The sequence below is a fragment of the Anas acuta genome, chromosome 5 (assembly GCF_963932015.1).
Source record: "Anas acuta chromosome 5, bAnaAcu1.1, whole genome shotgun sequence".
Taxonomy (NCBI): domain Eukaryota; kingdom Metazoa; phylum Chordata; class Aves; order Anseriformes; family Anatidae; genus Anas; species Anas acuta.
This window is the reverse complement of record NC_088983.1, coordinates 47,223,179-47,250,134: the sequence shown is the minus strand read 5'-3', so window position 1 is coordinate 47,250,134 and position 26,956 is coordinate 47,223,179. Positions and strand designations below refer to the sequence as shown.

At 38.4% G+C, this 26,956-nt stretch overlaps 1 long non-coding RNA gene across 1 annotated transcript in view; it reads right to left on the bottom strand.

Moving 5' to 3' along the window:
• Window positions 1–11,053, bottom strand: part of LOC137857712 (uncharacterized) — a 317,831-nt gene extending 306,778 nt beyond the window's left edge. Inside the window, exons 1-5 of the long non-coding RNA XR_011097242.1 lie at window positions 10,614–11,053; window positions 4,309–4,417; window positions 2,964–3,770; window positions 2,693–2,838; window positions 673–765 (exon numbers count right to left, since the gene is read on the bottom strand). This is a non-coding gene — a long non-coding RNA (uncharacterized lncRNA). The remainder of the gene's footprint in view (window positions 1–672; window positions 766–2,692; window positions 2,839–2,963; window positions 3,771–4,308; window positions 4,418–10,613) is intronic.
• Window positions 11,054–26,956: the final 15,903 nt, after the last annotated feature.

The window sequence follows — 26,956 nt, the reverse complement described above, 5'->3', positions numbered from 1 at the left end:
ACTCTAGTTGCCCAAGTTTTCCCCTTGTGGGGATTCTACTTCCGTACTGGCCAGGCTGCCTCCATCTGTTGTCTCTCATATTTAGGCTGGAAGGGCAGGGACCATCTTTTTGCTCTGTTTGTGAGGCAGCCAGCAGAAAGCAATCTTGTACTTGCCTAAGATGTGAAGTCCTGCTATGCTAGTGTTTCTATGGAATGATTCCCATTATCCAACAACACACGTCTAAGGTACCCATATGTTATTATATTTTAGGTAATACTGATCCTTTGGAAATGATTCTGTCACCTTCTTACCATTCACAGTGATACAACATTAGAATACTAGTCCAGACCTTTAAATCATGAATCTCTATCTTGTGAATCAGCTATGCAAGCTACAGAGCCTCTTTCCAACACAGTGGCCTGCTCTTCATCCTGCTGCTCTGTCTCTGTTACTGTTCTCACCCCTGTTCAACGCAGACTTTGCATACTCTTCTGCAGTTAACCCTGCTCACAAGGTTAGCTGTCAAAAGTAATAATGGCTCTACCTCATTTAGCAGAAAATAAAAATTGTGCCTTCTTTAGTATGGTCAGACACCACAGTTTACCATCCTGACCTGAAGACAGAGACTGTTCCTTCTGGCAATCTCCTACAGCAATTACCAACAGAACAAAGTAATGGGAAATGGCTCACCTTTTTTTTGATTATTTATTCCACCGGGTATGTCAAGGACAAGATTTCCTGCTCTTGCCTTTTTATAGGTGATAACTTATGTGGCCACAAATTCTGCAAAAGAGAAGGAAATGCAAACCTGTTTGCCAAAAGAAAACCTGCATGATTAAAAAAAAAAAAAAAAAAAAGCATGAAAAAAATAGAAAGGAACTTGATGCCTTGTAACAACAGAAGGCTAAAGACACTGAGAAATTTGCAAACCTTCCACTGCCCGTTTTCTTTTGCTGCTATTAAGGGTCAAATTCTGTGTGTTGCAGTAAATATGTCAGTCCAGAGCCCAACTGCACAAATTACAGCTAGAACAAGGGAGAAAAATACTAAAACATGGGCAATTGTTTTTGGTTCCAAAAGCAAAAAAAGCTGAATCAAATCGTGGTTTTTCATATTCATTTCTAAGCCTGTTTACTTCCAATCGCAGCCAGAAAAGATTTCAAAGGACTTGGGACGAAATTACAGAAGCCACTCAGCAAAACTCATCTTCAGTACAGGCCTAACTTGCTCAAAGTCCCAGAATGTGAAATGTTCATTTAGTCATCCACCTAAAAGGGGCTACCTTTTCTTTCTATTCCTTTCTATTGTTCCATTACCTTTTTCTTACTTCAATCACTAGCCATCCCCATCATATTCATAAGAGTCATTTATTAGCAATAATTATTGCTACAAGAAAATCTTTCTTTTGCAGCTGTGTGTCCATCTGATCTGATCAGTCAAAGAAATAATTGCTGCAGAATGCTTCCTCTGCATGTGTTCCATACTATTTTCTGATTCCACTTGCTAAACTACTCTTAAAAATGATTGAGAAGTCCTTTGGGCAGGGAAACAGACTTTGTATCATTTCCACATAGCACTTGTAATCGTGTGGGTGCTGTAGGAAAAATGCCAATTGTATTTCCCTTGTTTTAAGACAGCTTTGGAAATTATACACCAGAAAGAACAGGAAATCCCACTCCTGAAATGCAGCTGTCACTGTGGTAGACTACAGCTTCTGTAAACACAGGACACAACATTTTAGGACAGAAGTAAAATTAAATAAATAAACAAATCAGAACTGAGTTAAAAAATGCAGAAGGATTGATAGGTAAGAAGAATTCATTAATAAAACTGAAATTCACTACTGACATACCAGCTCCTGAGGAAAGAAATGAGCAATACAGGGACTAAATGCAACGTCTGAACCATAGGCAGGAAAACAAATCAGTTTTTAATAGGATACCCAAATGTAAGAACATATATAAAATATGTTTCTCTCACACTTTGAGTTTGTCACTTAATTTTAAATTCAGCTAATAAACCAGAAGGTGGGACCTCTCTGTATATTCGTTTTGGTCCTTATTGTGCTTGGGATACCCCCTAATTCCACACCAGATCTATACACTCAGTAAAAAAAAATAAGTTAATTGGAGAAGGGAATTTTGTAGAAAGAGCATTATAAGTATAGCCAAGCATACATAAAGCTATTCAAATGCTATTTTATGACCTGATAAAGAAAGTTATGTTTTAGCCTAAACTCAATTATATTTTAGTCCTGAACAAACAGGCTGATCAGGCAACCACATCTTTCAGTTTTGGGTCATGGATTTGACATGGCCAAACCAGATTGCTAGTGAGCAAACGTTGCTCCCAACTGACAGTTCTTCACTGAGCTACTTTAAAAAAGTTGGAAGCTTCAGTTTTCTTCCCAACAGACAGGTGTTCCCCATGACACAAAAAACCAACCCATCATTACGTTTGGTTGCTAACTGGAATCCTTATGGATAGCCTAAAAGGAAGACAATGGGTGGAAATGACATGGAAACTTAATGACTCTTAGGCCCACAGATGGTCACTCTAGCTTGTAACTCCAGGAAATTGTCTAAAACTTTGTTATTCAATTAGAACCAAAAACCTAGAAAATCTCAATATGGTAGTGAAAAGTAAATTAGACACAAGTTTGCCATGTGATGAAGTGCAGAAAAAAAGACAAAGACTTTTCAATACTTACCCAGGCGGGAAGAAGCAGGAAGCAGGCATTTTATCACACACAGTGCAGGGATTTAATAGTCTCCCACCACAGGAGTGTAATGCAGTAACATTTGGAATTTTGTATTCGCTTTTCATATGTTTCATCACCAACAAAATCTTGACATGCTGGAAATTATTCAGAGAAGTGCAATAAAAAGCATAAAGAAGCTGGCTTGATATGAGAGGTTGCAGTAACTAAATTTTGACCCAGTAAATTCCTAATTATTTACAAGTTTACATTATTTTCTTACCTTTTGAAACATCCACAGTTGTGACTGCATCTTCTCATATTCAGAGTAAAAATCATCAAGGATAGATATACCGAACACAGATTAATAGCATTCATGTGTCAAATGCTGACATGACAATGAGATATTTGAAATAGTAATGGTATCTCCCTCAGGAACAAGATACACCAACAATCAAGACAAACTTTTCTAAACCATGTTCATGATTAAAACAGTCCAATCTCAGTTTCAAGAAAGACTGAAGAGGCCAGAATCATGTTTAAAAGATTTTGCAGTACTGGATACTTAGCTCTCATCAGTTTAAGTGGGTTAAAAACTAGCAGTTATTTGCATATTTGGACATCTGACATTATCAAGAAATTCCTAACTCCCATTATATTCAATAATATCTAAGCACCTAACTTCTGCAAATGCCGGTAAATGCCAAATACGCATTTTGGAAATATTTCATAATATTGTTACAGACTTGTATTGACAAGAAATAGACCTACCATTCTGAGACCATTCCTAACATCTTTTATTTGGTCAGACCAAGATACATATAAAGAGGCAGTTGATTTTACTGCTGTCACGTTAACCTCTTAAAAACAGAAAGTAGACACTTAGTGAACTAGAAAGAAACAAAAAACTTCTTAATCAGACACTGCAGAATTATTGCTATATAAAAGGGGAGAGATTAGGTTTTTGTTCATCCATTTTTCAGAAGAAAGGATCCTGCTTTTCTTGGTGAATTTGAAAGATATTCCTGCTCATTAGGCTTCAGACATACTCCTCTGAGGTGTTTCCATCTTTGTTGCTAAAGTCTGCTTCCTGAGAGAGACGGATTTAAATTTAAACTCAATATGCTGGACAACCTTTTTTATTTTCCATGGTGTCATTGTTTTTGTTCTGCACTTTAAGCTGTCTGACCTGAAATTAGCAATTTATCATACTGCCCAGTTAAGAGAAAAAAAAAAAGTGACTGTACAATGGAAAATGTTGCTGAGGGTCACTTCTGTTGCCAAGCTGTATCTAAAATCATTTCTTGATGAAGGTCCAACCCATTTTATTTTTATCTCTTTCATAACAAAAGAGAAACAACTTGGCAGAAGTCTGCTAACAATTGGTGAAAAGACAGAACAGCTAGCTACCAGGTACCAGAATACCTGGCAAAACATATGAGTGTTCCCAGAAATAACTAACATTAGCATGTAAATAAAACCACAACTTATATGCAGCACTGTCATACGCCGAGTGCTTTTAATATCAATCTCTGGTGTTGTGTCTGCTTGTGCCAGGCTCAGATGTGGACAAATGTAAATCAAAGAGTGCTATTGTTCTTCTCTGACAGTAGAGAATTTGCAATTACCTCAATTTGCAGGTCACAGTAAGGATCACAGTCAGGAGGAGAAGGAAGTTCTGAGACATGGCAACAAAGTAAACAGCAAAATTGGTTGTCTTCTCTAAAGAAGTGATACCTGAAAAGCAGCATTAAGAACATTTCCCTCGGCATTCATTAGGCCCAGACCTCTGCAGAGACAAGCATGCAAAATGGCAAATGGGTATATACGCCCAGAACTGATACATTAGATACGACTTACACCATCATGGGATGAATGTTACCAGACACCAGTCCAGAAATGGACCAGAATTTTGCCTGCCCCAAACCAGGCTGGCTGCCCAGAGCCTTGGTTGACTTCCTGTAATGCTGAAATCATAACTATTTCTGTAATGCCTCATCATAACTATCAGAACTACCCCAATCCCTGACAACACTCTGCATCCATTTGCTCCTTATGGATACGAATCAATATAGACAAAATAGCTTCCCAAGAAAACAGGGGAAAAAAAAAAAAAGGAAGAAGAAAAAGAAGAGGGAGGGTGACAATACTGTTCAGCTAAGATCTCTGAAGTTAGCGTTGTGCTTGACAGCAAAGCTTGTTTCTAGCAGGTTCAAGAGGCCACAGACCAATTTATTTTATTCAGTAATTTTTCTTCCAGAGCCTAAGAAAGCAAAGTTCTTTTGATACAACAACAGATTAAGGTGTATATTGTATGTTTTCTTATCATCACTTTGCACATTCCCTATCTATCCATATCTCCCCTCCTCAATGTTTCCTCTCAAGAAGAATTACTCTGCTTTGACTTCCCCCACATTCTCAGATTTTATACATTAGTTTCTATTTTTAATTACTGTTCCTAAGAGAAGCAGGTATTTGACTCAATCAGTAGTAACTGTATATTTAAGTGCCTTCACTTTCAAGAGTCGAAATATTTATCAAAGTATTCACATCAACACACAACATACCCACAATTACTTTCACACAATACATACACTCTCTACATGCACGACGGTGAAATTCACACATAGGATTGCATGATCTTTGTCATTATGACTTCCTTAGAGTGTTTTACCATCTTTTCTGTATGAAGTGAGTTAATACATACTAATCCAGGCTTATTTGAACTTGCTAGGCCCACATATCTTGAAGAACCACAGTTTCTAAATTCACAGCTGAAAGAGATTAAATTCCTTTCCTCCTCTGACAAATCTCTATCCACTGCCTTCCACATCATTGGAAAGAGGGGTATACAAAAAAAAAAAAAAAAAAAAAAAGAGAGAGATGCATTTCAAGACCAGTAATAGTTTGTAATAGTAAAAGACCAACTAGTTTGGCAGGTAGAGTGACAGAAGAATAAAAGTTCTTTTTTATTCTATTTCTTTACTTTAAAAGTTTTAAAGTTCTTGAACCAAACAGTTCTCAAAGAGCTGTTCTCAAAATATGCTCTGCGATAAAACAGAACACAGTAACAAGCTGGGGAATTGAACTGGAATGTTTGGAGCATCGTGAATAGCGTATCACATATATAAGACCTTAATTTCATCCTAGTAAACTTCGTATATCACACAAAAGTATCCAGCATTTTACACATGCATACACACATGCACACACATAAATACAAAGTGAGAGGTATATAGAAGAATTTTTATGATCTGAAAGTGTATTTCCAGGAAATATATGTACAAAGAACCAGGACCCAAACAAGGGACAGCAAAGAAACAGATAAGGAAGAATAGTATGATGTGGAAAAATCAAGAGCAGTTCAGACAAAACCCTAGGCAAGTGCACACAGTGGAACAGAAGGAAGAACGTAGATGACGCCTAGCTCACCGCAGAGTGCAGTGCAACCATCTGGAGGAGCTCTAAGTGAGTCAGTAGTTCACAAGTAGCCCCCTTTGGTAAATTTGCTCATGCACAGCGCCCCGCTGATGCAACAGCTACCTTTGTGAGTGGTTTCTGTAGAGTATTTCCACCACATTCCAGAGAGAAAACTGATAGGCATGTGTTTGAGGTGTCTTGAAGTGAAAGCAAGAGGTTCAGTATAATGTGTGGGGAAGAGTTCAAAGTCACATTTAATCCTTGTTTGTTCAGCATATTTGGTGAAATACATGATTGATGCTTTATCATTATTTTGATCATGTGCCATATTGAACAAATGCTATGATAAATAGACTGTACCTGCTCCTATTTTTCTACCATTGCAAATCAAATTTGTGTTTAACTCCACCAGTTGCCAATGTGACCTCTATGTCAGTATATCTAAAGTATAGCCTAAGAACTAATGCTTTCAATGAAAACAAAACAAGAAGTTACCTGCATTTAACAGTTAATGCCCAGACATAGAAAATTGATTACAGGTTATAAGTAGCCCAGATAGGTAGATACAATTGTTTTTTCATTTAACACAAATAGATCGCGGCCAGAGATGGAAGTATTTCATTTCATTTTCACTCAATCTATTACATAAAGTACACAATAATATTTAAAGTCCTAGTCAATTAATCCATTTTTGGCCTAGAAATTAGTAACTAACTTGTTTGTGACCAACTGCAAGAGGAAATTTATGAGGGGCAAAGGCCAGCTTGGAAACACAAGGTCTAATGTAGGTACCCAAGACTGTACTAGATGTATTTTTCATGCAGCAAAATGTAATTCATTATTATTCCCCTTTCCAAACTAAAAAGGAACGGAAAGAATTCAGGACCCTAAAATTATATTTAACTTTTTAGTCCTCAAACTGCCTTCAGCTTATTCTTACCCTAACTTTTCCTCTGTCACAACCATCATTTGTGTGATCACTTCACACTCAGAGACCCACAAATCATAGGTGCACTGTGTCAGCTTCAAAATAGGGAGAAACCAAGAAGCAATTTTTCCTCTCAGTTCTCATAAAGGTCTTAATGTTATCCTGATTCAAGGAAACACTTTATTTTAAACCTGACATCACATATATGATTAGGTGCTGTGTATACCATGTGGAAACAAAGGTTCAAGAACAATTTAATTCACAGTAACAAAATGAAGGCTGTTCAGTTACCTGTGCAAGATCAGTCTTTCCATGACACAAGTTCACACTGGTAACTTTACAGTGCATATTAACCAAATAGTTTCCCCAAACATGAATTTCAGAGCTTTCAAAGGATTGTGGGCGTGGAAAAAATATGTTCCATTTGGGAGTGTATCCTGTCTGTGCCACAGTGCATGGAATAGCAGATGCTTTTTATACGTGTACATCTAGACCAAAGCATTCACATCCAGCAAGTGTGACCATTGGCATCAATAGGGTTGTTCTAAGCTGCTCCAAAAGAAGAGGTGTCTGAATATTTCTCACAGGTATTTGAACAGAGTAAACTATGATCTCATACAAAAATAGCATTAAGAAAAAGCTATCGCCACAACCATACATGTAGCTCAGAAAAAAAACCTTCCTTCAACCAAGGCAACTTGTCTAGTTTTTGGAGTTACCTGCAAGGTCAGCTTCAGTAAGCTGCAAAGTACATGTACAATAGCAAGAATTTTGCAAGCCTTTTCTGGTAAGTACAGTAGTGCACTTGGAAGATTCATGTGTCAGACATTCCCTGTTTGCACTGTCTGTGCTCTCAATAGCTTTGATTCATATATTACAGGATTTGTACAGAATCCAACTGTTGGAAGCAGAGTGAAATTTATACATTAAACCTCTTCTGTGTGCTAAAACTCTTCTCCAAAAAAGTTATGGCAGCCCAAAAAAATAGACTGGCAAGAATTTGCCAAGTGTATATATGACTAAACTTCAGGGCTTTGTATAAGCGTGTGATGTGTCATAAGGCTCACCAATGTCAACACATCTGCAGTCAGGATAATATTCCCCTGAGCACTCTGTCCTTGTTAGATATAGTTATGATGTCCTGATATTAAGCAAACTCCAGATTTACCAAATGTATTAAGTCTTTATCCAGAATGCTTGGCAGGGATCAGAGCATGATACATGTTAACAATTATTATTATGAGTTATCCGAGCGTTCTAGGCAAATAACAAGATTTGAGATAAAATCCTGATTCTTTTAAAGACTGGAATTGTTTCCACTGGGTTTGACAGAGATGAGATTTCACTCCTGATCTCTGTCTTAAAAAATCATCTAAATAAGCAGTAGACAGCACAATGCTGGGAGCATGAGAGGAGATGATAGCAAAGCCAGAGACAGGACTACATGGTTATGCAAACTTAATATGAAACACCACTATGCTTTTTCAAAGCAAAGAAAATAATGACCAAATACAGAAAAAGTGAAATAAAGTGTGACTGAATTATCCTTTTTCATAAAAGGGAAAACCAAGATTCAGAAAGGTTACATCAGTGTCTTAGCTTTTATGAAAACTGGATTACTTAGCAGCTGAAAAAGGAATTTAAGAAGGAAATTTAAGAGCTGAACTTCTGAGAATGAATTGAAGAAAAGTTAAGAGGATAAGGTAAGAATTCACTCTGGACAGTGAATTTTGAAAGCGTTAACTTAAAAATTTTTGCACAAGGTCAGTTATAGCAGAATTTTGAACTGTCAGGTTCTGACTCCCACAGTCTTAATAGCAGATTTGAAAATACTAGGTACTGTCTAGATGCTACGAGTGCCATCTACCTGCCTTGTTTGTGTCCTTGTATAAGAAGGAAGAATTGAAGTTCTGCATATCACTGGTTTATTTATTTATTTTCCCAATGCAGACAAAGAGAGGAAAGAAAGCAAAAAGGCTTGGTAACTATTACCAAACTCCAACACAGGTCTGAGATTGCCCATTGTGGTTACACTAAGATTTATTAAAGCACAGCATGTGTTCACTTACTTCTATCCAAAATGAACTGAAAGACACTTTGCATCTGCCCTCAAAAAAAAAGAGAAAAATTGCTTACTTGGCAAACTTTGTTTAAAAAATCTGTTTCTTGCAAGGTTTCTCTCTTTGTTTTGTGTATCTTTTTGTTTGTTTGATTAGGGCTTGGGGGGCTTTTTTTGGTTTTGTACATGGGTGTATAGCTTTCTTCCCCTCCTGTACCCCTCTTCCTCCATCCCATCTGTTGATCTCACTTTAGCACATAGTTTCCCACTTACTTTGCCAAAAATGTATAAAACTTGGGTCGTCTGCTCTGATTTCTTTGTGACTTGTAACTGTATCATTAAACCAACATTTGCTCTGTCATAAAGAAGTCCCTGTAACTTTAATTAGGCTCTTCTGCTCCATTTGCTCTTGTGCAGTTGTAAGTGTGAAGTCATGCTTCCAAATGGAAATGATAGGGAATGGTCCTTATAACAAACTGTGAGAAAGGCCAGAAATGTCAGTACTAAGTTTCTCACAGTACCTGGTATTTTGCTTTCTGCATCCATGATGTTTTCCTAGGCAAAATATTTTCCTTATCTTGCATTTCCAGAGCCCCCTTCTCTCCCCTCCATCACGCCCTATTTTCTTTTTATTATTATTATTTGGACAAACAAACTCCAAATCCTAAATCCTCTCAGAAACCCAGAAAACCAGGCCATTCTTCTAAAGTTCAGCTCACAAGCCATGGATATGAGCCACGCAGCAGCTTATTAGTTCCCTCATTTTCAGTTAGGCTCAAGGTTTCTAATACTACTCTACTGCATATTGGGAGTTGAAAAAATAACCTGAAAAAGCAAGTTCCCATCAACTGTGTTCTCCTGCATTAGAATCCCTAATATAGGGAGGCAATTATAACATTTACTTACAAAGTAACACTATGTGATTAGTATGGCAACAAATTTCCATGAAGTCCAAAAAGAAAATGGTGCTGAAATAAGGAAATGTCCAGTCAACGTCAATTCAAATTCATTTTTCCTTATGAAAGTGATTCTTTACCAAATATAATACGTACAGGTAGACCCAGTGGATACAACATTTTCTAACCCTCAAAGTGATTGTGATGAAACATATCCAAGAAAAAAAAAAAGAAAAAAAAAAGTAATTGAAATGGAAAGGCCCTGGAGAGATTAGGAGACTGGTTAAAAGAGTTGAGGTGAAGAATTACTTGAGTAGTCCTGCTCCAGGCTACCCTGGAGGAATTCACAGGCATCTGGAAGGACAAAACCACATTGAAGCAGCCAATTTCCTCATAGAACAAAACCTGGGATATTCTCCCATGGGCAGCAACTCCCTGTTTCTCCAGCAGTTGCACACTAGAGATCAGGCAATATTTCAGAGAACGTTCTTTGAAATCCCACCTAGTTATTTTTGTCAAATTATGTTGTCTCAGTAAACAGGTCTTCTTTGCAAAGAAGACCAGGTCTTCCTTTGAAAAGGAATGTTTACGTACTAAGCAGTTTAGCATAAAAACTTAACATCACTTTACCTTTTAAATTGAATGAGGACAGTGGCATTTCCTCTTCTACCCTGTGATCCCTTCTCATTTCATCATCATTTCTAAATCACTTATTATGTTTATATGCATTCAGCAGGCGTCAACACCATCCTGCAATGAAACTATAATCATTAAAAGGTGTTCCCTTCCATTGGCATATATTTAAAGGATATTTTTACCTGAATGAGTTGCTTAAAGTCACAGCTGATTTGAAGAACGGAAGCCAAATCTCCAAATGCTAACATTTTGTTTTGACTGTAATATCTTCCAGTGTTGGCAGGTGGATTTTCCCATTATTCCCCAAAATTTCTTATATGTAGTATAAACCCAGAGCTATGATCCTTCCTCTGGAGAGCTTATACCCTGAAAGAACAAAAGACAGCATAACCAAAAGATCCATATACAAATATGCTGGCCAGGCAACGAGTGACCACTCAGCAATCCTGAGCAAGTGTGTTTCATTATAAAACCCACAGGTTTATAAGGAGACAGAATGTAACTGTGACAAAAACAGGAAACCTATAAAATCCTGCCTCTAAATCCATTGTTTCTTGAACAGAAATATCTTTTGCCTTGACTTCTTTGAGGAAAACGTACCTCAAGAGTGAAGCATCTAGAGATGATTCTGGAGTAGCTACTGTTGTAAATTGCAGACCCGTTAACACAGAGGTCCAAGATATGTCAAAAGCAGACAAAGCACAATCACATGTTTTCACTCAAGCCTAGCACTGAATACATCTATGCTAGGTCTCATTGAAAGGTAAGTATGAGCTGCAGATTTACTCCTCCACTGTGTTCACAGCATTTATACATCATACAAAGTGTAAACTCTGAAGAAACTTCCTGCCTCGGAGTTACCTGGCCCTGAGGAAAGCAGGGCTCCTAAAGGCTGTGCTAACTTAGACCAGTGGACAACCAGGTGGACTTGGAAGTAATCCCAGCCGTGATCCCTCTCCCTGCTCTGGGCGTGCTGAAGGCAACCCTGCTGGTGCCCATTTTAACAGGCAGGGTGTAAACCACTATGCACAAAGAAAATAAAGACAACACTGTCAAAATCTAACCATGCCAGCAGATTTCTTCTGCACCCTGAAAAGGCTCTAGTAGACATCTTTGCTACTGTAAAATTCACAGAATATAAAACAACCGTGACACCTCAAAATACTGAGCAAACAGCAAGGAAATTATTTCACTTTGATCCACTATTTAGTCAAGAGTCTGAGTGACCAGGTATCTCCAGCTTTCTCCCTAGAAACAGAAACTGACAGATGTTGCTTTTCCAATGACATACAGAAACTTTTTTTTTTTAACCAATGAAAATGTGGTATCTTGAAAACAATATGAAAAATATATATTATCAAACCACACTAGCTTCCCTCTAAAGTCCTCACACACAAACACAAAAAAGAGAAAAACACAATAGGCTAATTTCTCAACAAAAGGCTGTGCATTTTCCCATTTTAAACTGTTTATAAAAACTGAAATCCAGTCAAACTATATTGAGAAACAAGGACTTTCAATTCATCCATGCCTCTTCCTTCAAGCATGCCTTTCACCATCTAAGAAAATCCCAAACAATAACAACACACTAAAAAGCCCCAAATTTTGGCTAAGCTTCCAGCTGCTAATTTTGTCTGTCATGAGCTGCCATTGTCAGTCTGAGGGAGGGATTGTTCCCAACTTAAAAAAAAAAAAAAAAAAAAAAAGGAAAGAAAAAAAAGTAAAAGATGCAAAATATACTTAAAGTAACATCTGTGTTTTCTGATTTTATTAAAGCATTTTGTCTTTGTTATACAGAAATAACAAAACACTGAGCCCTTCCCATCAGTATTCATGACGTCTGCCTTTTCATACAAAACCCTCTGAAAGAAAATTCCCCCTGGAAAAAAAAAATACTTTCCTTATAAAAAAACAGATTGTGAGACAGATGATTGTATTGTTTAATCAAATTTCCATCTGAAAACTCTTTTCCTAGTTTTAGATTTAGCTCACCCAGCAAGGCACAGGCACTTGGAAAGACATGGAAGTATAAAGTAGCAGCTCCTCCATTTTATTATCTCCCTTGAGCTTTGCAATTGGCAAATGAAAAAGAAAGTGGGGAACAAAAGTACTGGACATAAATTAAGCCCTGCTTTTTAATGTTCAAACTGAATTTTCTTTATTTTTTCTACAGCTGTCAGATAAGCAGGGTAAAACCACTAATGCATGTTTAATATATAAAAACTCATAATGTTCAGTAGCACGACCTCCATTGGAGACATTAGTTCAGGCCAGTGAACTTGGAGCAAGCCAAGTGTGGAAATGTGGAATTGGGCCAGTGACCCCCACCAGTGCCTGTCATATCTGCTGAAAGCAAACTTGTCAAATATAGAAGGGGCAGAAGGAGGACAAGAGTATCCTTAAACCAGGGAGCAGCAACAAAGCAAAGATGCCCATCATCTATTCACAGCTGTCTGTTGTTCAGTAATGGCTCTGGCCGTCTCAGGAACAAAAAGTCTGGTTGTAGCCTCAACCTTTCAACCTTGTCCAGTCTGGGGGCCTTTCATTTCACAGACTCCCCAAAGCTGATGAGTGATCATAAAGCTATGATACGTTGCTTGCTGTTATTATCTCTTCAAATGTACTCTGTACCAAGCAGAAGCAGAATAGAGTATTCCCAGGCCTGTTAGCCTGCCACGATGAAAGAGCCACTGTTCTAAAAAAACAAACACTTCATGCTCCTCATTCTCCAGGCCTTCCTGCAGACCCTCAGCAGGACTAAAATTTCTTAGTGGCTGCCACTGTTTTACTTACTCTGCTGAGGAGAAAAACAAACAAACAAAACAAAAACCAAACAAACAAACAAACTACCAAAAAAAACACCCACATGTTGCAAGGAGTGGTGATTGCATACCAGCTCTGTTTTTTTAGCTGATTCTGTTGTCAGCAAGGTACCAATGGTTGCTCTGTGAAAGCACATCTCTGGGGTCTGTTTTCATCTATTGACTCCTGATAGTTACCTGCCTCACCTATCTATTCACACATCAGCAATTGTATCAGATGTGAATGACCCTTACTGGAGAACACCATAGCCGTTCTTTACTAACACAAGTGAGAATGCTGGTGCTTACCATTTCCAGGTCAAAAATATCATATTATGTTTCATGTTTTGGGAGATCTATTCACAAGAAAGAAAGTTTGATTGCAAAAAAGAAGATACAATTTTATCTTCTTCAATGTTAATTCTTGCAGATCAGACAAGAAACCTGATGTTTCTTGCTATTTAAAGACCTCTGTGAATCTGTCTCAAGTGTCTTACACCATACTGTGTAGACAGCTTAGATGTTTGTTTCTGATCACATTTTCTTATTGTAACATGAAGTTATATTGTGGTAATTTTCAGGCCTCTTGTGCCATGTTCCTAAAAAGAAGCTTCTTAGAAGTGTCATTTTCTGGATGGATATTCTTAAGAAAAAATAAATAAATAAATTAAAGTTCTCATTTTGTTTAATGTATAAGAATTTCAGGTAAGTAAACCTTACTGTTTTGAATGAATTGCACTCTACCAAAACACATATGTACAGAATTTGCACATGCAGACTTGAATAGGACACATATTGTCACCTGTGTAAATTCTGGTTTTAGTCCTGGAGAGGTAGGGGAGGCTAAAATTCAGGCTAATGTACCTAAGAATAGATCATCAATGAAGATTTGTAAGTAAATGACCTGTATCCTAGTGTTTCCTCTCAAGTAAACTTTGCACACTTGAGAGTAGCCTCAGTTCTGCATCCATGCTGAACTCTCCTGCTGAGAATTCTGAGGTTAGTCTCAATTCTTCAGGAAACTAAGTTACTCTACACATGAGCAATGAAAGAACACGTTTGTTTCTTCCAAACATCTAGGAAGAACTCTGGAAAAATTAAAGAATTAATACTATTTATATGACAGCCAGACTTTAAAGTTAATAGTTAGTATTAACAGTCAATAAGGTTTGTTTGTTTTTTTCCAATCTTGCTTTTACTGTGTGTCAAACACATCAGATAAAATTTAGCAACACATCATTTAAGGGGCATTGCCTTTTCAATAAATTCTACAGCCAGAGAAACTATATATAACTATGCACCAATTGTTATCACACCAGGACTTTACACTAAAAAAAAAAAAAAAAAAAAAAAAAAAAAAAAGAGAGAGAGAGAGAGAGAGAAATTACATAAGTGATATAATCGTTGTATACTAGGTATTTCCCTACAATAATCAAGTCCACTGAATCACGAAGAGGAAATCAGAAATGAGTCCATTTAATGAATGTAATTTGTATTTTCAGAGAAGTTCTGGAAATGTAATTAACAAATTCTTCTTGTAAATGTAATCCCTTAAAGTAAACAGGGTGGACCATGGTCATCCTTCTGCCTTATTACTGTTTCCTACTTTAAAAAGAAGAGGTAATTACTGAATCCTGTCAAAATACTCACAGCTTTACAAGCCGTGGGAATGACTTCAGAGCATTTGGACTGGTGAGACAAGCCTCTGCTGCCACTCTCTGAGATCTCTGATTTTGCTCTGGACACCAAAAAAATATGAAAAGATTAGTTTCCAAACATATACCTTTAATACTGTCTTACCTATTGTTTATTATGAAGCTTGATTATTATTTACTATGCAGATTGCAGATAGCACTGAGAATGTTTAGAGGATCCTGAGATAGAAGACAATTAATGGGAGAAGGGGATTATCATTGGCAAATTGAGCTGGAGAATAGATCAAGCCAGACTAGGCCCTCAGCTGAAAGCCAGTACCTGCAACCTACTGCATGTGGGTTTAAGTGCTAACATGCATAGTCATAAGCTGAGAGCATAAGTATGCTGAGACTGAGCTATTTTACGGTCACATAGGGCTGAGGCTAAGATGATTCAACCAAAACACATATCTAGCTTGATTAGCAGGTATTGAGAACTGACAGGACTGGAAGAGGAAAGAGAATATGGGTCAAAAGAGAAGAGAAGATGGACAACTGGAAACCAGCCCGAGATGACTATAATGTAGTTTCCACCAGAAATAAGCTTTTTGTCCTACAGCTCACTGCTGCTGACAAATATCTGTCAACCTGTTCCAACCAGGAGGGGATCACGTGTTACAATTTGCTGTTATGACCATAATCTCTGCAACTCGACTAGTCTGTGCACTGCATTTGAAAGTTAAAGCCATGCTGGTGAACCTCTGGTTATCTCAGAATGCAATAGATGGGAGCTTTATACATTTTATACATTTTGATTCCTTAAAAGTAGGAGATTACAAACTAATTTATGGAAACCTCTAAACACAGAGCATTAACAAGATGGCAAAATCAAATTCTCAAAGTTCAGAAAACATGAAAAGTCAGAATTAAGCTTGGCCAAACAACCTTAATTGAACTTTCCATATGAATGGATCTGTATGAAAAAAAAATCATCTCTCTCATTGGTGGGCATGTTGTCCTGTGGCAAGCACAGTATCCCCTGATTCCAACAGCAAGTCTGAATGCCCAGTGCCTCTGCAAATAAAAGCCAAAACTCTAAGGCTGGGCACTCAGAAGGTGAGGCACTTTCCATCGGAAAAGATGTACAGAATTACTTAGGAACTCTGTGGGACAGACAGAGGACAAAACACTTCTCAGCAATCTATATGGAAAGGAACAGACAGCCCTATTTTTGCAGTGGCATTTCCTCTCATTTATTATTCACCTTCCAGCTGTTCAGGCTGCAATACTGAGTCTTCAGTGCTCAGTCCAAACTCACTCCTAAGCAGATCTGTCATGTCAAGCGAACTAAGCAGAGGCCCTGTGTGTGATCATGCCATTAAAGACTGTATCCTACTGCATCCACACAAGTGGAGCCAATTCACATTTAACAGGCAACCTCAAGCCTGGTATTTCTTAAAACCTGAGAGATTGTTTTTTTGCATTTTAAAATTCTGCTAATACTGTTTTGTGCATATAGTAGCATAAATGTGTATTTCACGGCTTTGTCAGACTGTAAAATGCATCAATTTGGAGTGAGAGGGTTATTTGACCACACAAGCTCCTGTCACTCAGCTGGGGTAGTATGGAGTATTTGGCTCAATTTCACAAACCGTATGTGCATGTGCCCTCATTTCCTTTTGTATTTTTGGCTCTGCCATCCAAAGGGTCAGAGTGCGTTACTGAACCTAATGAAAACCTCCCCACATCTGGGCAGTAATCTCTTCCCTTTTACTAGTTGTAAAACAGATAAGAAAAGAAGCATTCTCCATTTAAAGGTCAGAATGGGAGTAGCACACCCAGAGATGGGACTCCCTTTCCCTGATCTAAGAATTACTGATAGTGCAGTTTGAGAAGCTTTGCAATATTCTTTTAGCAGATCACATTCACACCCTTCCTTACATGCCTCCCTTCTCTCCCCATCCATTTAGATTTGTTTTCACTTTCCTTGTCTCCTTGTTATTTTTATTTTGGGGGAAATGAGGTGGGAAGTGCTTGTTTGTTTGTGGACCATTTGGCTAGGTTGGTTGCATACCTGAGTCATTTCCCATTACACTGATATTGGACATTCCTATAAACCATAATGCCTTTTTCTATTATGCTCTTAGCTTACTGACTGCAGATTTTAGCCAGAAGCTACTTCCTTTCCATGCTACCTGATTATCCTAAGACTTACATTAGTCTTATCCTAAAACTAATAAACATTTAAAATATAGGACAATGTTTGGTATTCTCAGGGTTTCAACAAAATCAGTGAAATCTGAAAGGTTTCTCGCTGGTGTTTTATGAGGGTTTATATTTCAAAAGGTCTACAATAGTTGATTTAGTTTTGCCAATAGCAAGTTACATAATCCTTTTTTTTTTCCTACAAAGTTACCTTTCTTCATTATTTTTAAGGTATGGTTCTTTATCTTATGCAATTGCAGTAATTCATATAGACTTTTTTAATACTTAAAATGTATTTGTAGGTCCATTTAATTGCAAATTACATTATTATTTATATGTACCAACAACAAAAAGTCAAAATAGATTAATAATAATACTAACATTTATCCGCAGTGCAAATGGCTTTATGTGGTCAGCGTTCCTCTACATACTGTGACCAAGTCTTTGTTCTGTCTCGTAATACATCAGCCTGCTTGTAAAAGAATGGTCCTCTATGGTGTTTGGTTACAAAAAAAAAAAAAAAAACAAAAACAAAACAAAAAAAACAACACTACCCTTTAAGTGGAATTTTATAAATTAACTGACAATTTTGGATGAACAATCACTGTTTGGATGAAAACTACCTACCTTAGCCTGTTAAGTGTGTCTGAAAATGCTTCAGATTTCTTATATGTCACCAGTCCCAAATCTGTCTAAAGACACATTTTTTCCTGAGTGCCATCTCTTCAGTTTGTCTCTCTGCTTCTCCCCTGTACCACAAACATGTATCTCATTAGACTACATAACATCCATGTTTAATTATCCTTAGCAGACTAAAAATTGCCAAATTCCATATGGCTGATCTGTTCAACCTGCCAAGTTTGTCATGATTTATTCAGGAAAAAAATGGCAATTTACAAAAACAAATTCTTTGTTTCCCCACAGAAAGACCAGTTTCTATTCTCTGAGCCAACAAAACTAGAACTAAACAATATGTACAACAGAAGCAGATGTAGCTATTATGGTGTGGCCTGGTGCTTTGAGAAAAGGGACAGCATGAGTAAAATTAATGAATTAATACATTTATTTCAATGTGTTTAACCTTTTCTACTTAACATCACTCATGTTGTTATTTCAAGTGTAAAAAAATTTCAACTTCTTCACCCCAGTTTGCTGGTCTGCAATCCCACCACCAGAACACTGCATTGTTATGCATATAAAAAGAAAAAGCCTGAGAACACACACTTCTAAGTGTAGTCAGTGGGAGCCTTCAGCTCATAAGCAACAATCTCTGTTGTTGTAAAATTCAGCATTAAACCAATGGATCTATTTTGTATCAATACACTTTAATTGGTTTTCTGGATGACATCTCCACAGAATAATGTCAGGATCAGTAGTGAGTACCAGGGCTGTATTAGCAGAGTAAACATTAAGTTATTATGTCCTTTTCAGGGAAAACAAAAGTTACTCTAGCTTGAAGCCATATGGCCTAGAAGCATGTTGACATATCTCAGCAATAAGGGGTTATGTTACAGAAGGGACCGTGCTGAAGAGATCAGAAGGGATGGATTGGCTACTTGACCAGTGTCACATCACTGAACTCAGTGCAAAGAGCTTGAACAAAATGACATGAACTCATCTGCGACCACTGTCTAGGAGCGGGGACCTTTAACAATGGCAGCACCTGCCAGATCGCCATCCTCCTCCCCAATAAAGTCACCAACAGCCCCCTCACTGTTCTGTCATGTGCCTGGCACAAGGCCCCTATTGTTATGAGCCACTCTCACTCCAATAATTTCTCCTCTAAATGACACTGCACCACCACAGGTCATTTCAAGGGGGCTGAAAAGAAAGATTTTGCATCTGTTTTGAGTTGTAGGCACCAAGGGGGAGGGGGTTCAAAACCCCTTGATAGCTGGCAAATGGTAATAGCAAAATGTCCCTATTGTTTGTGCCTGAACAAACAACCATACTACATGAGAGTTTTTATTGTCCTCAAGGCAATCTGCCACGAATGCTCTCCTTTGCCCATACTCTACAAAGAGAGGGAAAAAAAAAAATCACCACAATAGTCACAGTTAGGAAACCTTAGTGAGAGTTTAATGACCAGCTACCAACTAATGGATGGTGAGTAACATATGGCAGAGCTTGGCCTCTTCACATATTGATTAAAAATAATTTAAAATTTAAAGCCAAGTTTGTTTGACAAGATTCCAGCTTCTCAGCAGCCACTTAACAATCTGAATAAACCTGAAGAGGAAAAGCTTAAATTCTAACCTAAGGCAAAGCAGAACAAACTCATTGTCACATTACATAATTGAATCTCTTACATTCACCCAAGATTAACAGCCAACACTTCACAATTTTTCCCTCTACCTAGAATATTTCCTGATGTAAACAGCCAAGAAACTCTTTGTAATATTTGGTAACTTTTTTAGAGTGCCTTTATTAGACCTTTATTACACACACACGACCATTAACGGCCATAATCAAGGCCTGTTAGCCATATTTTAACCACATAATATTATTCAACACAACAGAATGATTCTATTCTTATGTTCTCAAACCACCACTTGAGTTAAATGGTCATATTTTTATAAACGTCTTTGTGTCCTTTTCTAGCGTGATGAATGTTAGAAGCTGGAGCACTTGAGATAATTGTTCCTACTGAATGGATTTAAAGTCTAAATGGATTACTTTTTATTCGCTTTCAAAACCAGCTACACGTACTCTAGAAAATAGATCAGATAACAGCATACAAATTGCAGTACCTGTGTCTACAAAGAATCAGATGTGCAGCCAAGAAGATTCCAAGTCAATGAAAGGACCATAAATAAGCACTGGTACTGATTTTTAAATGTTGATTATTTGGAAAAGAAAAGGGGAAACATTCCTCACAACCCAGCTACAAATGCAGTAAGGGTCTGGATAAAGACCCTGGATATTTGTCAACTCACATAAATTGGTGGCTAAAGCATTAAATTGCTATCAGGCAAGCTGTAATCTGCGCCTGATTTCTGCACTGAGCTGCTCCATAACCTTGGCTGAGTCACTTCATCTCTGGCTTCTCTCTTTTTTGGCAGTGGCTGCTGCAAAGTGTACCAACCTTTGATGAGGCTCTACCTATTAATTCAACACAAAAAAAAACTGTCCTAAAAGGGGAGTAACTGAGCTGAGGCTTTCACTAGTTTTCAACCCCATTATAAACATTTGCCTTACATGACAAAAGGAAATGGCAGGCTTTTAGAAGTTGAAAATTTGTCCTTTGTAGAATGTAACACCCCAAGTAGCATAGAGAATACCATGGCCAAGCTAAAGTAGCACTGAGCCATAGAATCTGCATCATTTCCACAGGCTACTACGGGTCAATTGGGCTGGCACAAATTGCAGTGAGCAGGGAAGACAAATACTAACATGAGCACAGCCCACCTAGCTCATGCAAATTGTTGTCAAAAGAAACAGCAACACCCAGGAGGGAGTACTGAGGAGACACTGCAAGTAATGGAGGGGAGGTGTTAAAAGGCATGGCACTGATGATATGATAGCATGTATAAAAGGATAATTGCAAAAATGATGGGGAAAGAAATCTTGTGTCCCTTTCTGAGTAGTAGTAGTAGTAGCATGGAAGGAGTAGACAGCACAAGGATGGGTTTGCAGTTTGGATGGGCTCTTAACTAACAGATCAGTTGATTACATGTTTTAGGAAATACAGGGCCCTGCTTCAAAATGTTTCTTGGGGACTCATATTGTTTACGTGTGAAATTACAGAGCCAGTCCTGTGTTCGGCTGAAACACACTAACAAGAGGTAGAGGACATGCCCTTGCTTTGCTCTTAAAAGATCTTTATTTACATTGCAAAGCAATTCACAGAAACAGAGTTGATCTTGTGAGTACAAGGTTTAGTGTGATGGGTCTTCAAGTGTTACTCCAATAATACAAAAAATAGCCAAAGTAACATTCAAAGTGACTTCATATTTTAACAGATTTCACTTGATTACATCTGCCCGCTTCTCTTACTGGAAGTACTAAAATACAAAAGACAATCATTACTAGAGTTCTTCTATTACTCCAGCACATTAGTACATGACAGAACTTCAAAAGGGGTTAAGGCATGCAATGATGGAGACAGAAACAGAGCTCCTAAACTGCCACAGGAGTTAAGCGCCTAACTTGTTTAATTGCTTAAAACAAACAAACAAACAAAAAACACAAACACACAAAAACACCACAAACAGAGAAAAAAAAAACACTGGATATCAAACGCCATCTTTAATCACCTATGCATGTGTCAAAATCTGTCTAGTGACCATGCCTTATTAACTGCAGAGTGCTGCTCAGACACAACAAAGAATGATTGTTGCATTGTACTGATTGGAAACTGGAATGCAGCAAGAGATTTTTCTGAGGTCACACAGGAAAATCTGTGTCAACACCAGGATTAGAACTGAGATCATCTGGCTTCCATCTCCACAAAATCATCCTTCCTCTCCAAAAAAAATAATTTTCTAATAATAAAAGCCACTACAGGAAGGGGTGGCCTTCTGTTTTTAACTCCAGAAATGTAAGAATGATCAGCTCTGGTCCTCCCTGCATTTGGGCATCCTAGATACTTCTTGAGCACAGCCAATGCACACCAAATTCAGGAAAGAAATTAACAACTTCATTCTCATTTCATCCATTCCCCTTCATGCCCCTATCAACAAGCAACATAAATTAGGATTTGATTCAAACTAATCCATTTGGCACACCTACATTTTTTTTTTTTAGGTACCTGTGGAATCTGACCACATCCCAGTCTTTAGTGTATTTTATATTCTACAATGCAGGAAGTACTGCTTTCTAGGGAACAAAAGTATAGGTTAATAACTTGCTCAAAATCAGACATGAAGGTAGCGTTTTGAAAATTGTCTCCTAAATCAAGGCAGTGCCTTCCTCTTGGATCAGCCTTCCTCTCAAAAGATTGAAGGAGATAACTGGGACTCCATAGGGATGCTGGGATCATATACATTAGCTCATAACAATCGAGCTTAAAACACCAAACGTATAAACTTGAATTAAAATTAAATGGGAATTTGAATAGTTCAATTGAAGGGGACCTTCAAAGATCATCTAGTCCAACTGTCTGACCTTCAGGGCTAACCAAAAGTTAAAGCATATTACTGAGGGCATCATCTGATTGCCTCTTGAACACTGACAGGCTTATATTTGATACAGAATATATTAAAGATTCTTTCTTTGATTTTAATGTTTATGATAACATAAGTGTGCCACATTGGCACGAACGCAGGAACAACTTCAACAGAACAGCAGCTGCCAGGTGAACTTTCCAGCAGATCATGAATATGGACTAAACAGACAGTGAAATTGTTTTCTTGACATTGTTATAAGAAACGGTTTATAAGTCTGGGATTTTTAAAGCAGAATAGAGCTGAGATGCATGAAGAATGTACATAAACTCCTTTCACAGAAGAATATCAAGTGTACCACCATTTCCTTCCATCCCATTGAATATTGCCCATGAACATCACTAGAGTTTATACATGTATGCAAATTCTCTCTTAACTATTTGTCATTACAGTAAATTAAAATCTCCTGTCTGCAAAGAAAAATAGTACAACCTGGGAGTGCACTTGGAAGCCATTATGGACTATCCTCATGCTCCGGTAGGGCACATTACAGCTGAAATAGCTATGTGTTAGGGCAAGTGCAGAGAAACACAACGCTGAAGAGGGGCAAGGGAAGGCAAGGGAGAAGGGCTGCAGCCTTTGCGCCTCCTGAGGACCTCGGGTCTTTCTACCCAAGATCAGGGCACTGGAAATGTTTCACCATGCCAAATATTCTCCATAACGAAAGAGAAGGTAGATTAAGAAATCCCTAAGGAACTTGTCCAGTCCTGCAGCTTATTGATCATTGTGAAGATCTGCCTGAAAAGGAAAGGAGGACACCCAGCACTTCCCAGGGGAAGTCAGGGAAACACAGGAATTTGTATAACATTTGCAAAAACTGCTTCAGCCACGGATATTTTAGGGCCATGGAGGACTTCCTCCGCCCTTCCTTGCCCCCCCCCCTTTTCCCAGCAGGTCAAGTAGAAGTCTGCTGCCCTGAGCCCTGCTATCTTTCTTAGCAATCTGATTAACATATGGACACACTCTGGCTTGCTAAAAACAGGAAATCAATTTGAAAGGCAAGACAAATATTATTTGCTTTCTTCCCATCTGCTGTGATATGTGAACACGCCTGCTTTCAGCAGTGATACAGGATTATTGATTTAGGATATTTATAGTGTATATGCTGTTATCAGGCCTGCTATCAAAGGGCTGTAGGAAAGGCTGTTTGACCCTACAGGCTATTTAAATATGTAGTCACTTAAAAAAAAAAAAAAAAAAAAAAAGGGAAAAAAAGAGTCAGACTTTCTTATTCAAGTTGACAGCAATACTATTTCATGTCATGCCTAAAGATACCATTTCCTGCTTTGCCATCTACTTCTGTTTGATTGCAAGTCAAATTAAATGTAATTGTTAAAGGTCTCTCCTGTCTGTATGGTGACCCCAATGCATTTCCAGGCTACTGATTTGACCTTCCAGGCCTGCAAAAAGCTGGTTTTCACAGCACCGTTGCCTGTTTAGCCATAATCAGTCTGAGTCACTTTGCTAGAGGGGGCACAAAAAGCCAGAGGACCCTTTACCATAAGCACAGGCTGTCTTTTAAAATAAATGAGTTTTAAAAAGACCACATATAAATAATCAAACCCAATAATTCTGAAGTGGCCAAAGATAACCATCTAAAAAGAGCACAACGTGCTCCCAACAGAAGCCTGGACTGCAATGTGAAATAGTGGATTGGAGTGCTGCTGAGAGTATGTAAGCACTATCTTTCATAGCAATATTGCATTCAATCTATACACTGTTCTCCATATTACTCAAGCCTTACTGAGAGGAGAAGAAAAAAATAAACAACAAAAAACCACCACACTTGTCAGGATGGCTTATTTTGTCATGTCACCCAAGTTAATGAGCGGGAGATGGTCCATGCACACAGACCACAGCGGGAGCATCTCAGCAACTGATGTGCAGTCTCCCACAGCCATAAGCTACAACGTGCACCAACCTGCACAAAGCTTGCATCCATCCAAATAAGAAGCAAAGATAGAACACGAAGGATATGCCCCATGAAGACAGATCAGCTTTGGGACATGCCATACTACTTCTATTACGAGATGTTCAGTTTAGTAAATGAAGGACTAATAGGCTGAGTCCAGTTGCATGACATTCAGCAAGGGCAAGTGTCAGGTCCTGGCAAAGTTATGGGGTCACAACAACCCCATGAAGTGGGTACAGGCTCAGGGAAGAGTGGCTGGAAAACTGCCTGGCAGAAAAGAACCTGGGTGTGTTGGTTGACAGCTGGCTGAACGTGAGCCAGCAGCGTGCCCAGGTGGCCAGGAAGGCCAAGAGCTGCTCCAGAGCGTGCAGAGAAGAGCAACAAAGCTGGTGAAGGGACTAGGAAGCAGGACTTAAGAGGTGAGGGAATTGGGGTTGTTTAGTTTCCAGAAGAGGAGGTTGAGAGGAGACCTCATCGCTCTCTATAACAACCTGAAAGGAGGTTGCAGCAAGGAGGGTGTTGGTCTCTTTTCTCAGGTGACAAGTGACACAACGAGGAAACAGTCTTGAGTTGTTCCAGGGGAGGTTTAGATTCAATATTAGGAAGAAATTCTCATTAGAATTAGGAAGAATGACCTCAAGCACTGAACAGGCTGCCCAGGAAAGTGGTGGAGTCCCCACCCCTAGAAGTATTTAAGAGACATGTGATGTGGCACTAAGGGACATGGTTCAGTGATGGGAAACTGAGGTTTAGGAAGAACAGCTGTGCCTAGAAAGAGTCTGAAGAAGCTACAAGGTAATGACAAAGACTTGGTTTACTTTCAGTTCGTGCATAACATCACTTCAGTAAACTCCTGGTGCAAATAACCAGCTAGCAAACACCTGGCTACAGTTTTGGAGAAGCTGAAGAAGATGGAATTAAACCAGAAGCAAGGTATGAAATCAGCTGAGGTTATATGGTGTTATAACATCACTCAGGTGCAAACGGGGACTGTAGAAATTCACTTACTGAGCAGCACCCTGACAGGACAATCACAACTCTGAGCTCTGTACTCTCCTAGATGGACAAGTCATGTGCTGGGAGTTAATCATTGCAGAGACCTGTCACTGGCCTTCTGCCCAGAAACGAAGTTTGACTTCTTCCAACTTTCTGTGTCAGTTTCTTACATCTCTCACCTACCAAGGCATTTTGCAATCCCACTCATACAGAGGAGGATGTGAAGACTGTAGTCTTTTCTAATAAACTTTAGCTGCACCAAAAGTTGCAGAATTAATTTTCAGGGTCAGGCAATCCTCAAGTCTCAAAGGCTCTAACACAGTGTCATGGGAACCCACTTCTCACCGGAATAGCATATAGTAGGAAATGCTGACATCTGGAAGCACACATCTGGTAACCATGTTTCTAAACTAGCTAAGAGTCCTTATCAGCCTCTCACACCAAACGATTACCAACTTCCTTGTGGCATGTTCTTTCTTTACAAGGTGTGTCTGTATCTCTCATGTTTATGCCATTCAGCAGCATCAACTATACAGGAATCACTTACTTATCTGTAGTACAGTGAATTTTTAAGATATTCTTGACGCTGGTGCAAAGTCAAGCAGTTTGCAGTGAGTTGCTTCTCAGTTGTTTAGAAATATATGGCTGTGGAGAGTATTCAGTCCAAGCTAATAACGAGAGAATAGGAAGAAACATAAAATCTTCTGAATCAGGCCTTAAGTCAATCTCTTTCTACAGGAAGTAGGAAGAAGCCATCATGTATATTCAAATCTACCTGATTCAAGATTTCTTGCATGTTTCTCTAGAGCACTCTGGATTTGCTGCTGTCAAACATATAGGAATTCCTTTACAGGCATGTCTTGTTACTTTTAAGCATGACAAAACTGTCCTTCACATGTGGCAGAATAAATTCACAATTAAATTATTAAATAATAATTAAGGATGTGTCTAAACTGTTATGGCATCTATCAAAACAATGTGGCATTCAAAAAAATGCGTTTCTGCAGCCTTTTTACCAAAATAAACTCATTTGGTCTTCAAAGACACCTAATTTTATTTTATTTTCTTAATTTGCTGTAACTTGTTCTCTGTTCAACTCTTTCTTCGTGACCTTTGCCTCTTAGCAAACCCCTCCTGGACCCACAGTTCTCTATGACTGTAACTCAGACTAACACCACAAAAGGGCTTGGATGTCATTCATCAGGCTCCTGACTGCCTTCCAAAGCTGTCTTTCTATTCATTGCTGCTTTATCTTGACAGCACTTTGCAACTGGAACTATACCTTTGTACTTTCTGATAAACATGTAGCATAATGTTTGTTGACTGACACAGAAGTTAGGTCTCCACCATCTTGTGGGCAGCAACAAAGCATACTGTTGTTGCTCCAAATGCTGTATACCAGAATGGGCCAAATCCTAATGATTTTTTCCAAGATTATTTGGGGTTCTGATTTAATCAAGCTTTCTCTTAAATCAAGAACAAAGTAGAACCCAAGATGTCCCCACATTTGGCTTAAGAAAAAAAATATTTTTTCTAGATGGACAAGAATTTAGCAGAGAGGAAAGGAGTCATGTTGTCAGTATCCTGTGCATCTGTGTAAAGCTCACCTACAATTATGATAACT